Genomic DNA, 14,605 nt, shown 5'->3' with positions numbered 1-14,605 from the left:
CACCCAACCCGATAAGAAGCCAGCCCCTGTGAATAATGCCCCAAACTGCGGACAGATTTTATATTTTTCCCTTTGTAGAAATAAAGTAAATAAAACATCAGTTTCAAATCTACTGGAATGTGCTAGTGGGATTGAAAATCTAAATATGAATCAGCCTGGGTTTGAGCATTAGTGTTCTGTGAAGAAGAAGAGCTATCTAGAAGAACTATCCCCTACTCAACTCTGTGTTGCAGGCAAAAACTCTATCACTCCAAGTGCTAAAAGTTAGCTAGCTAGCAGCCAGACAAAAGAAATGTGGACAATAAACGATCTCTCTTAGCCTGAATACTGGAATTCAAAGATGGAAATGTGTTGCTGGAAAAGCGCAGCAGGTCAGGCAGCATCTAGGGAACAGGAGAATCGACGTTTCGGGCATTAGCCCTTTTCCAGCAACACATTTCCATCTCTGATCTCCAGCACCTGCAGACCTCACTTTCTCCTACTGGAATTCAATCATGATTAAAAGAAATTGGAGCTGCAGAATCTCAACCAGTCTGTAAAACTAAGGATTATGAAACTGACTGCTTAACTATCAATGTTTACACTCCCAATAACCTCTGTTGCAATGGCCATAACTATGCACTCTTTGCAAACAATTCAGAAACTGCTTTTTTTTCACCTTTCTCTTTTTGGACTCACCTCTTATTTCTAATTAATGTTGCGTTACTAATTCTTTTCATCTTTAGCAATTAATAAATTCACTCTTTTTGTTAACTCAAGACAGCCCTGTTAACTTGGCTCTTTTTAAAACTTAACTTCATTTAAGTCTGAGAGCAAGACATCCCCAAACCACAAAGGTATCTTTTCTAAATTAATCTTGTTGCAACCAGCAAGGGGTGAGTGAGTAAAGAAAGGAGGTCAGTTCATCCCTCCCCATCCTCCTTAGCTGTTTGGGATGTCACAACTAGAATTCATTCATCTCATCTGGTTCAATTCTGGTTACTACATTACAGGAAAGACGTGGAGGCTTTGGAAACAATGCAGAAAAGGTTTACCATGATACTGCCTGGATTAAAGGGTATGAGTTATAACATAGAACATAGAAGAATACAGCGCAGTACAGGCCCTTTGGCCCTCGATGTTGCGCCGATCCAAGCCCACCTAACCTACACTAGCCCACTATCCTCCATATGCCTATCCAATGCCCGCTTAAATGCCCATAAAGAGGGAGTGTCCACCACTGCTACTGGCAGTGCATTTCATGAACTCACGACTCGCTGAGTAAAGAACCTACCCCTAACATCTGTCCTATACCTACCACCCCTTAATTTAAAGCTAAGGAGAGGTTAGAAAAACTTGGGTTGTTTTCTCTGGAGTGGCAGAGACTGAGAGGAGACTAGATAGAAGTTTATAAAATTACATGTAGTTCAATAACACTAGTTGTGTTCCAGCGAAACCTCGCTTAATAGAAAATGGCTTAATATAAATAAAGGGGCCTATGGGAAAAGTGGGGTTCGAGACAGACTATCACAAAATATCACTCATGATGGCTCAAAAATTACCCAAAAGTCTAATACAAGGTGTAGCACAGCCTGAATGAAGATTCAAAACATTTTTATTAATGAAACAAAAATAAATTTAATACAGTACATTTAGAAAACGTAAAAAAGCTGCTCTCTGTATAGTACCTCTCACAGAAAGCTGCTCGTTATAGAGTCATGGAGATGCACAGCTGAAATCGCACATGTGCAGAACAGCATGAAGACTACCACCGACATTACGCATGCACGGACATCGGTGCACGTGCAGAATGGTACAGACATTGGCGTATGCGCAAAACGGCGTGGAGATTTCAACGTGCACATTGGCGTAGACACAGAACAAAGCATGCAAACCAATCCCTGCTGGCATTGCACTATTATCACCGGAGATAAATATTCTCTAAAACACCATTCCCTAATTCTTCAGTGATGTGAAAGACAAATCGTGCTGCCAAAACATGTGTCATCCCTGAACTACCTGTGTGAGATGCATAGATAGGGTTAACAGTCAGAATCTTCTTCCCGAGTTGAATTGTCTAATACTCAGGGGCATGTAGTTAAGCTGAGAGGAAGATGTTCAAAGGAAATGTGAGGGGCATTTTTTTTACACAGGGATATGGCTACCGGGGTGGTGGTAGAGGCAGATACGATAGGGCCGTTTAAAGGGCTTTTAGACAAACACAAGAAATTTTGCATATATATTAATGATCTGGATGAAGGAACTGAGGGAATTCTGGCTAAGTTTGCAGATAATACAAAGATATGTGGAGGAACAGGTAGTACTGAGGAGGCGGTGAGGCTGCAGGAGGATTTGGAAAGGTTAGGTGAGTGAGCAAAGAAGTGATAGATGGAATACAGTGTGGGAAAGTGTGAGATCATGCACTTTGATAGAAAGAATAGAGACATAGACTATTTTTTAAATGGGGAGAAAATTCAGAAATCTGAAGTGCAAAGGGACTTGGGAGTTCTAGTCCAGGATTCTCTTAAGGTAAACTTGTGGGTTGAGTCAGTAAATAGGAATGCAAATATAATGTTGGCATTTATTTCAAGAGGACTAGAATATAAAAGCAGGAATGTACAGCTAAGGCTTTATGAAGCTCTGGTCAGACCACATTTTGAGTATTGTGAGCAAATTTGGGCCCATACCTCAGGAAAGGCCCTGGAATGGGTCCGGAGGAGGTTCACAAGAACGATCCCAGGAATGAAAGGCTTAACGTAGGAGAAACATTTGAGGACTCTAGATCTATACACGAAGGAGTTTAGACAGATGAGGTGGGATATCATTGAAAGTAACAGAGTACTGAATGGCCTGGACAGAGTGGACATTAGGGACATGTCTCAATTGGCAGGAGAGACTAGGACCCAAGGGCACAGCCTTAGAGTATAGGGAAAATGCTTTAGATCAGAGGTAAGGGAAGCTTCTTCAGCCAGATGGTGGTGAATCTGTGGAATTCATTGCCCAGAAGTGCTATGGAGTATATTTAAGACAGAGATAGACAAATTCTTGATTGTCAAGAGGATTAAGGCTTTGAGGGAAAATGCAGAAGAATGGGGTAGAGAAACAAATCAGCAATAATTGAATGCCATGCAGACTCGATAGGCTTAGTGGCCTAATTTCTGCTCCTATATCTTATGGTCTTATGAATAGAGGAATATGGACCAAGGACAGACAGAAGGTATTCTTTTAAATTTGTGTCATGTTCAGCACAACCTTGTGGGCTGAAGTGCCCGTTTCTGTGCTGTACTGTTCTATGATCTATGTCCTAACTGTTTACCAAATCAGACTGGATTTGTTCAACACCTTTTCCATCTTTAGTAAACAGTGTAAACCATGTCTGTCAGATTGTAATCAATGAGTGTGCCTTAAGAATGTGACAGCATTCTGAATTATGTGAACTCAGTATGGTAGAGTGTTGGTTGGATGGACTTCATTGTTAATATCTACTCAAACCCTGGAGGATTGTGGTGTAACTAATGGGGAACGAGCTGTTTACTTTTGAGATCTCTGTAGTCCCGAAGATGTAAAGTAAAGAAAGAGAGAAGGAACGCGCATTCAAATCGCTTATGACTACAGTTTGTCACAAAATGATTTACAGTCAATGAAAGTGCTTTAAAGTTTAGTCACAGTGGTCATGGAGAAAACAGAACAAACTGTTTGCAGACAGCAAGATTCCCAACGTGGCAAAATCATGAGTAGATAATCTACTTCAGTGATATTGGTTAAGAGATAAACATTGGCCAGCGCTCCACTGGTTATTTCAAAATATTGCCATGAGATATTTTATCATCTGCTTTAGATAGATGGAAACTAAGGTTAATGTCGCATCCAAAGGACAGCATGTCAGACCTATTGTCATTTGCATCATGATGATGGGCTGATTGTACTGATGCTATTTTATAAATTGCACCATACAAGTGACAGGCAATGACCACCTCCAACAAGATCATAAAATCAGAAGATATAGGAGCAGAAATAGGCTATTCAGCCCATTGAATTCACTCTACTGTTCAATCCCCAACCCACTTCTTTGCCTTTTGCTCAATATTCATTAATTCCTTACTGAGTAAAAATCTAACTCAGCTTTCAAGAATCATAATACTCCAGCCTCTACATCTCTCTGCAGTAATGAATTCCACAGATGCGCTACCTTCTAGGAGAAGAAATTCCTCCTTGTTTCTGCCTTAAATCTCTGTCATAAACAACAGAGAACTCACTCATTGCCCATTAGAATTCAATGCCATTACCAATGCTGAATAGTCCACTACAATCATCCTGGTTGTCACCAAGGACCAGAAAATGAACTGGACCAACCATATAACTATTGTTACCACAAGAGCAGATCCAAGACTAGGAATTTTGTGCCAATGATTTACCTCCTGTGCACCAACTACAACACAAGTCAGGAATGTGATATAGTATTGCCACTTGCCCAGATGAGTGTAGCTTCAACAGTTTGATACATCCAGGACAAAGTAGCCCAGTTGATTAAACCCCAGTCTTCAACATTCACTCCTTCCACTGCCAATGCACAATGGGAGCACTGTATAACCTGCAAGATGCACTGCAACAGCTCACTATGACTCCTTAGGCAACACCTTCCAACCTCAGGACTAATACCATCTCGAAGAACAAGATCCTTAGGAACACCACCACCTATAAGTTTCCCTTCAAGCCACACACCATCCTGACTTGGAACAATTTTGTTATTCCTTCATTGTCATTGGATCAAAATCCTAGAATTCCTTCCTACCACCATCTCTCAAGAGCAATTATAAATGGGTGTTAAATGTTGAACTAGACAGCAATGTCTACGTCCCAAGAATGAATATATTTTTAAAAACTCCCTCACCATGGCTCAGAGTCTTCAAATCTCCAGGAGTAGAAGTGAGGGCTGCTGGGGATAGGAAAGTTACAAGCTACCAAAATATGCTTTTAGTTCAAAGTGTTGCTGCTTTGGTAAGGAACATTTCGTTGCTGATGGCTATTTCCTGTTAATCATTCAATATGATTTGATTGGTGGTCCAGTAAAGTGTTGAAAAGGATGTACAAAACTGGATTTCATATTTTAAGCAATCAACAACTGAGCAAATTTTTAATTAACCTTCTGGAAATAGTACACGCACAGTGGGCCGAATGGATTCCTTAAATGTTGCATCTTTCTATGTAAGCTTCATAATTTCCAACTACCAAATCTTTTCGCTACCTCAGATAATTACTCACAGAGCACAAAGATATCAACTGATTTGTTCATTATTCACAGCTGATTTTTCTATCATGAAATCCATTGCAAAATTCATTGCATGAATCACACCCTTATACGTGACATTAATTATATTGGGCTGTCTAAAATTAGTACTTTATAGCACGATGAATTAGCTGTGGTTAATTTAGCAAGAAACTAAAATGACATTTCTTTGGAAAGTCTTTCCTTTTTATAAGTTATAAAATCTAACCACCATTGCTATAAAAATGTGATGAGAAATAAAGCTGTTAACTATGATTGCTGTTCCTGCAATGTTGGTTGAAAAGAATGGAGACGGTAAAAGGTTTAAGGGTCGAAATAGTTTTGATGTGCAGCCTTTGTATGGAATTCAGAGATGAATCTGCTCAATTTGGATTGTGGAGCGAATTGATCAAAGGATCTCACCATCAGTAAAATTGCTGTAATAATCAAGTTCCTGATCAGCTAAGATGCTCCTTTATGGGACTGAATCACAAAGAGCAAGAAGGTCCCTCAAATGAAACTCTGGCTTGCACTAAATTAGCAGACCTCAGAAATGGTGGCAACATAAAACTCAGGGCCAAGGTTAGTGGTCATTATTGTTAATCTATGATTCTAGATCAAAGTGCCATATGATGGCTCACCACATGATACCTCACACAGAAGACTAGCATACACTACCCAGGCTGTGATGGACACACATTCTATTGAATGATTGAATGGAGTGAGAAGTTAAACCCATTCCTAAGGAAGTATAGTCCATTAATGTGTCTTCAGACTAGGCGAGATTGAGAAGATCTATCATAGTTTTGTAAACTAATTTTAACTATATTAGTATGTTACAGCACTGCCAAAGATTTCTTGGATGTACCACCTTTTTTTTCTTAAACAGCACACTTTGCTTATTTTCTATAGCAGATTTTTATTGAAATATAAATCAAATGTGTGCCTTGTATGGAAGGGGTATGTATTAAAATATGCATTTGTTACATGTTATGCATTCTTCTCACTTATCCGTATGTAAAGTGTGTGTACAATATCAGTGATAGTGACAAAGGCAGTCTGAGATAACCTAAGAGATAACGTGACTTTGTGAGGAAAGTGCACTGGAGGAGTACAGACAGAGAGTATGGAAGGCATGCACAGAATGGAAAAGAACCAAAGAGATTGCTACATAAAGGTAGAGCTATTTTAATTTTTGCGCATGAGTCTCTGAATATGATAATAAAAAGGAATTGGTTTAGCTCAATTGGCTGGATTGTTGGTTTACAGAGCAGTGTATTGTTAACAACATGGGCTCAATTCCCATCACTGGTTTGAGATTACTATGAAGCACTCTCCTTCTCAACCTCTTCCCTCCCTGAGGTCTGGTGGCCCTCAGATTAAATCACCACCAGTTGCTTCTCTCTAATGAGAGAGCAGCTCCTATGGTCTGATAAGGCTCTGGTGACAATAGCAATGAAAAGGAATTGATCCCTATTTATATTCTCTTGTATTATGAGATTATATAATTATTTTATCTTACTTTTATTTATTTCAATGAATGATACTTCAGTAGGTTTTCAGTCTGATGTTGTACTCCATTAACTCCAGTAAGATGTTGTGATGTACAGATTTACTGTGTGATTGACAAGAGGTGAATCGATTAGCTGAGGCTGCTCATGAGGTATTTACTTCCCCTTTGCATTCTCTTTGCTGCCAGTTTTCCTCCATCATTCACTCTTCTGTGCAGAGGTATTTCGATTCTGGGTTTTTATATGTAGACTTTCCTTTTGTTGTGTTTGGAAACACAAACTCATGTTAGTTAATCTGAATCTGGAACCCAGACTGTGTCACCATCACATAAAATATGGACTATCAGTCTTTAAATCTCATTGATGAACATAAATCCTTTGGAATTTGGTTTGAGAGAAAACAGTAAAATTGAGTTGGGGCTCGTTAAAATGTCTACTAATGCCATACTCAGCAGGAATTTACAATGGTTAAAACTGTTTACCACACATTGGAAAACCAATCAAGGGGTAATTACGTGGACATTAAAATTCATTGCCAGGATTATGTAGCTCGCAATGAGACTTTTAGATATCTCTGGGGACAAGATTTCTACCCAACAGGGTATAAAGGCTTGAAGCTAAAATTTATTATTAAAAGAGGAGGTATGAAACTACATCAAATGTTGGCAGGGAATTCATACAACGAAACTCTTTATTAAAAATGAATTGTTCCCACTGTAGCCAACGGCCAAGATTGACACATTGCTGTGACTGGGAGAAAAACACATCTGTTTAAAAATTCAGAAATCTCTTATCCCAACCTCAGAAGTGAAATGAAAGGAATTTACTTACCCCTTCAGATTTGGCCATTGCAACTGTCTTCACTTTTCTTTTCAATTATTCAAAGCCAACTTTGCCGTGAAGCAGAGTGACCTATTCCAGATCATTAAGTTTGCTAACACGCTCCATCCCCTACCCACAATAGGAAAATGTAACCATTCTTCAACTTGTCTAGGAACAGTATTACATGGTTTAGCTGCAGCTTGGGCCTGCCAAGTTGAACAGCAAGATTTCCTTTAGCCATGCAACCTTAAATCCCAAGTGCTACAAAATCAAATTGTCCTCAATACAGAATCTGAATTGTGCGCTAATTCTTTTATTTGAGGACTTGTCCTTTCTATCAATAATCTGTAGTAATGTGACTTTGATTTCTGCCCTTGCTTGCTGGCAAGATCTCCATTTTGTCTCTAAATGCTCCTCCTTCTGCACTTCTGTTATCTGTACATTCTTTGTGTTAGCTATGGCGCAGTTGTTAGGCTTGTTTACTTCTGAGTTTAAAGTGTATCGGTTCAAGTCCTTGCCAAGGCTTGAGCACAAAATCTATGCTGGAAGCTCTGCCTAATACTGAGGGCGATCAGCACTGTCAGTGTGGCCAACTTTCTGGTGACAAATTAACCGGGCGCCTGTCTGCCTTCTCACATGGATATAAAAGATCCTATGGCACTATTTTGAAGAAGAATAGTGGAATTATCTGGTCTGGCCAACATTTATCACTTGATCAACATCACCAAAACAAATAAACGCGTTATTTTCTCTGCTTCGGGGTTTTGCTTTGTGAAAATTGGCTCCCCATGTTACAAAAGTGACAACACTGTAAAAGGTAGTTCATTAGCTGTAAGTATTTGGGACATCTGGTTGTATTAAAAGGCACTGCATGAATGCAAGTATATTTTTCCTTCAATTGATTCAGCTGTGTTGAGGTTTCTGTTTTTGGTTACGTGGGCCCAGTCCCATAGGTCCTTCCAAGAGTTAAAAATGTGCACCTCCTGAGCTGTGAGCACAAAACAGATTCATTAACTTAAACCTGTTCTGAGCTCATTGTTTGCACAATGTATTCAATAAACGCTGCAGTCTGTATGAATCACAATCTTTGGAAGAGATGTACTCGTGCTCAGCAGGGATGATGAAACTGGATGGGAATAATGGACAATGTCACTTGAATTGATCTTGTTCCTTCTCAGTTAGGGGGCTGCCTTCTTCTGTGATCCTGTCACTAGCCTTTTTGGTTCTGGAGATGCTTGGGAGAAGACATGTCCTGTCTCTTTTGGAACGTGTTTTCATTGACAGCACATTGGATTCTTTACTTATAGGGTTGTGAACCTTTGGATTTAGAGGGTTATGGATACTTTGTCATTGAATATGTTTAAGGCTGAGATATGTCGATGTTTAGTTGGCACAGGGCAGTATGGTGGCTCAGTGGTTAGCACTGCTGCGTCAGAGCATTAGGATGATTCCACCCTCGGGCAACTGTCTGTGTGGAGTTTGCATATTCTCCCCATGTCTGCGTGGGTTTCCTCCAGGTGCACCGGTTTCCTTCCACTGTCCTAAGATGTGCAGGTCAGGTGAATTGACCACACTATATTGTCCATAGTGTCCAGGGAAAGCCATGGGAACTATATAGAGTAGGGGGCAGATATAGGTGGGATGCTCTTCAGAGGGTCAGTATGGACTCGATGGGCCCAATGGCCTGCTTCCACAATGAAAGGATTCTCTGAGTCTAAGGTCCCTCAGCGAGTCAAGGAAATGGGGAGCAGACTGGAAATTGGAGTTGATAGGTCAGCCAGGAGCATATTAAGTAGTGAAGCAGGTTCAATGGGCTGTAGGGTCTATTGTTGCTGTGACTTCTTCTGTTTTTGTGAATATTACGTATCAACAGCAGAGATAAAACTGACAGTGAAAAGATGACAACACAGGCAATGAAGAAAAGTGGAAGATGAGTTTGACAACAAAACCAACAACAGAGCTATTTAATATCTTCATTTCTCACTGATGGAACTGTTTGTACTGCACAACCTGAATGCAATCAGTAAAGGTGAAATTTTGAAATTTTCGAAGGACCAAGATAACAATTTGAAATGTGCTTAGATAATTTTACTCAAACAAACTCAAAAATAAGGAACACTGGAAATCGTGCACTCCCTTTAATGTAAAGCAAATGAGCAATTTCATGATGTGTTTAATCATGCAAATTATCTGCATGTATCAAAAGAAGTGTGACTTCACTGTGGGGTATTGCTATCAATATAACTGAAACGTTAGCAGCAAGAGGCTTCAATCTCCAGAAAACTAGACCTTCTTCTACTCTATGCACCCCCAGATAATCATTAGGGAATTCCACCTCTGTGTCCCATTCTCTTCTAAAATTTGAAGAGTTGGAAAATGTCTAGTTCACTAAACTAAGGAAAAAGTGTGGGGATCTTTTATTAGATTTTACAAATTCTTGCAAGGTTCATTGTTCCTTGAAAGTGGAGTCACAGGTAGACCAATGTTTGGTATGCCTGTCTTTATTGGTCAGTTCATTGAGTATAGTAGTTGGGATGTTATATTGCAGCTGAACAAGATATTGGTTAGGTCACTTTTGGAATAACATGTTCAATTCTGGTCTTCCTGCTATAGGAAAAAGATTGTGAAACTTGTAAGAGTGTTACCAGGGTTGGAGAGTTTGAGCTATAGGGAGAGGCTGAATAGGCTCGGGTTATTTTCCCTGGAGTGTCGGAGGCTGAGGGGTGACCTTACAGAGATTTATAAAATCATGAGGATGGATAGGGTGAACAGCAAATGTCTTTTTCACAGAGTCGGGGAGTGCAAAACCAGAGGGCACAGATTTAAGGCGAGAGGGGGAAGATTTAAAAAGAACCTAAGAGGCAACATTTTCATGCAGAGGGTGGTGCGTGTGTGGAATGAGCTGCCAGAGGAAGTGGTGGAGGCTGGTACAATTACAACACTTAAAAGGCATCTGGATGGGTACATGAATAGGAAGGTTTTAGAGAGTTATGGGCCACGCACTGGCAAATGAGACTAGATTAATTTAGGATATCTGGTCGACATGGACAAGTTGGGCCAAATCACCTGTTTCTATGATCTATGGCTCTAAGTCCATTTTTCTGTCTTAAACTGTTTGGTTATAGAGTATCTAACTTTGGTACATCTAACAAAATAATGTCAACTGGAAAAGAGCTTAAAAATTAGGAATGCATTAACCATCTAATAGCTGAACTGCACACACTTGGAAAGTTTGTAATTTGCTGGATGTCCTGAATGACCTGCTCTTCATTGGAGTGCAAAGCAATCTTACAACGACCCCCAGCACCCAAATTCAGACCAGAAAATCAGCTTGTGCATAGCCTTGTGACTCCTGTTTTCAATGTATCATTCCAAAGACTGAGTTAAAAGCTTCTTCCTGGTCAGATCTGTTTCAAATTTATCTTTCATTATTATCTTTCATTAATTTGTGCCCTCTGATCCTTCCTGGCTGCCTTAATTTGAAGTAATAATCTGGGTTTACCCAATCTATTACGTTCACCACTGCTTAATCTCCAAGAGGCCAGCCCTCTACAAATCTCTATCCTTGTTACTCACTGTAGTACTCTAATATTGCACAGAGTGATTACTGGGCACATATTTTGTTCAATATAAACTGAGACAGTTCTTTAAATAAAAACGGTGAAGTCATCAGAGTCCTGTTTTGTCAATAGGGAGAGACAACCATTGGTGATTTAATTGAGCACCAGCTAACCTTAAACAAGGGAGACAAGAGTCCTTCATAGTAACCTCAGTTGGTGCAGAAATTGAACCCATGCCATTGGCATCACTCTGCAAAACAGCAATTCAGCTAACTAGTATAATTGACTCCATCTTTAAATAATAAATATGCTTATAATAAGAAGTCCTTACCCTATTAAGATCTAGTCATAGCGGAGTGTCTATCATTCATTCAGCTGGATTCACTTCAAACCCAAACTCAAGTGAGCTTTGTAGTTATTGTAACAAGGTCAGCCAGGTGGATCTTATAGAATATGAGATCCCTGATTGTGGCTATTAATCTGGTCCAATCAGGGAGGCCGCACTGACACATATAAACAGGAGGGTCAGAGGTTCTGCTCACTCTGAGAGCTGGCTCTGATGAAGCTAGACCAATGTCAAGGACTATGCACACGTAAATAAAGGGTGACTTGGTGACAGGATACCAACATCTACGGAGTTATTTCAGGGTTATTTTTGGACGTTGGTCTGTCCTGCTGACAGTAACAACAAGCATCTGAAACAAAACAAAGTGTTCTTTTAATCTACATGGCTGTGAAATTTGGATTCTTAGAGTCTGAGGTACGGGACTTGCCATATGCTGTGGAATTCAAAGGAGTTAGTTTTCTCCAACAGACAGACATCTAGACGTAATAATCTGCAAGTTCAAGTCAACAGATATGGCCAGAAATTCCAGTTTGTTTATAAGTGAACAATTACTTGTTCCTGTTAGCCTTATCTCTAAATATCTGGAACCCTATAAACTGTACTGTACGTGTACCTAGTCCCACACAGCCTTCTCAAGTTCTCAGCCATCTCCAGCAATTCCATCAGGATCAGGAGGTTGGCACAGAAGGTGACTCTTACAGCCACAGTGAGTACTCGGATAATATTTTCATTCCTGGCTTACTGAGCAGCTGCCACAAAGATCATGGATTCTGAAATGGACCAGTTTTTGAGGGCTCTTGTGATGCAATGGAAGTGTCCTTAGCTCTGAGCCAAGAGTCCCAGGTTCAAGTTGCACCTACTCCAGAGGTGTGTAATACTATCTTTGATCAGGCTGAATTAAAGATATATAATGCATAAAATAAAGGTGCAAGTTAAAGTAATACAAAGCAAACTGCAGTGAGAATCAGAGACCATTGACAGTGGTCCCAATACTCTTTTCCCTATTTTGACAGGGAGAAGATTGCTGGGGGAGTAGGGTACAATTAAAATTGAAATGCATTCATACCATTTTTACACCCGCAAATATTGAGATATCTGAATTTCCACTGTGGAGAGGTGGGATGCTTCACTAACTGTACATTGGGCCTCCAATGTTAAACTTATTGTTGCTGAAAGGGTCCACACGGATCACTGAGAATGGAAAGGAGGTAGGGGCTATTCTAGGATAGGATTCTTAAAGGACTTGTTAAGGTAAATACTGAGAGGATGTTTCCCCTCATGGGAGAGTGTAGGAGCAGAGTGCATAGTCACAATAAAGCAGAGGCAATTTAAGACTGAGATGAGGAGGATTTTCTTCTCTCACAGAACTCCTTGCCACAGAGAGCTATGGGGGCAGAGTCCTTGTGTATATCTAAGGCTGAGATAGATTATTACTCAGTCAGGGAGTTACGATTTATGGAAAATGGATAGGAAAGTGGGCTTAAGAAGTATCAGATTAGCCATGATCCAATGGAAGAGTGGAGCAGGCTTGAGAGGCTGAATGGCCTATGCCTGTTCCTATTTCTGTGGTCTTATGGCTCTAGTAGGTGGCTCTGTAGACCAGGAGGAGCAGGATATTGCTGCCCAGTTCCTCCAGGAAGCCTTTGGCCATACTCAAGCCCAATGAGAAGCTTCCTCATTCTCAAGAGCTGACATCTTCATGTACCCATTCTACTCTCCCCTCCTGACTGCTGACCACTCACTCATCACTCAGTTGGACCTTTGCTCACTCTCTGCCTCTGCAAACCTGATGGCACACCTTATCCATCCTGATCCATGCTCCTCCCAAATTCTGGGGACAGCTCCCAATCATCCTTTTGTTAGTGGTGTTCCTCCACCCTATACCAATCAGACCATTCATTTGGTGGTCGCTGGGTGGAAGTTTGAGCCATGAGACGCTAATAAAGTGGTAATGTGGAGATTAGCACCACCTCTTGCATCTTGCTGAAGTCTTTGACAGATTTTAGCCTCACCCTATCTCCCCATAAACATTAGGACACATGAAATTGTGAGAAAATTAACATGTACAAAGACTAGTGTCACTCTCATTTGCTACTGGCTCATGCTTTCTCTCTCATTGTACCCCAATCGTTGACCATTCATTTTACACTGTGCAGGTTGGGAGGACAGTGGCCTTTTGGTCTCTTCAGTCACCTCAGTGAATTACTCCTTATGTATACCTGCCAGTTTAAGTCCAAGTCATCAGATCTTGAAAACATGGAGTTAAATAAGCAAACCTCTAGAACATATAAGATTATCAGAGGGTTAGATAGGTTGGACAGTGAGAGCCTTTTTCCTTGGATGGTGATGGCCAGCACAAGGAGACATGGCTTTAAATTGAGGGGTGATAGATATGGGACAGATGTCAGAGGTAGTTTCTTTACTCTAGTAGGGGCTTGGAAAGTACTGCCTGCAACAGTAGTAGATTCGGTGACTTTAAGGGCATTGAAATGGTCAGTGGATAGACATATGGATGAGAATGGAATAATATAGGTCAGAAAGGCTTCAGATTGGTTTCACAGGTCGGCCCAACACCGAGGGCTGAAGGGCCTGTACTGTGCTGTAATGTTCAATGTTCTATATTTCAAAATGCTGATGAAAGCAAAAAATGATTACCATAGACATTTCAGTTTTTTAACCTGCTGGAGACTTCTTGTTCACAATTAGGACCAATGAATATCATGTATGTATCAGAAGATGCACCAGGTTCAGCAAACTCAATACAAGGTGTTTTACACCACATTTTAAATTGTCCCTTGCAGCTGACCCAAACGATTATTGCCCCTAAATATTACACTGGCAGTGTTGGCATATCCGTCAGTATTAGATTAGATTAGATTAGATTAGATTTTCACCTGACCCTGCACATCTTTGGACTGTGGGAGGAAACCGGAGCACCCGGAGGAAACCCACGCAGACACGGGGAGAACGTGCAAACTCCACACAGTCAGTCGCCTGAGGCGGGAACTGAACCCGGGTCTCTGGCGCTGTGAAGCAGCAGTGCTAACCACTGTGCCACCGTGCCGCCGTATGGTAAGCACTGTGCCAGACAAACAAATGTGTTCTGTTTGATTAGTCCGAT

General features: G+C 40.6%; 1 protein-coding gene across 11 annotated transcripts in view; it reads left to right on the top strand.

The window, feature by feature from the left end:
- Positions 1-14,605, top strand: part of LOC122540004 (supervillin-like) — a 231,843-nt gene that overhangs the window by 68,636 nt on the left and 148,602 nt on the right. The window contains exon 1 of one of the 11 annotated variants that reach the window (XM_043675278.1): positions 2,955-2,965. The exons of the other annotated variants lie outside the window; for them this stretch is intronic. The gene's annotated coding sequence lies outside the window, so the exon portion shown is untranslated. Of the gene's footprint in view, positions 1-2,954; positions 2,966-14,605 lie in introns of those variants that run through there. 11 annotated transcript variants of the gene reach the window in all.

Source organism: Chiloscyllium plagiosum, chromosome 33 (genome assembly GCF_004010195.1).
Source record: "Chiloscyllium plagiosum isolate BGI_BamShark_2017 chromosome 33, ASM401019v2, whole genome shotgun sequence".
Lineage (NCBI taxonomy): Eukaryota > Metazoa > Chordata > Chondrichthyes > Orectolobiformes > Hemiscylliidae > Chiloscyllium > Chiloscyllium plagiosum.
Note: the sequence above shows the minus strand (reverse complement) of the source record. Positions and strands in the feature narration are given on the sequence as shown.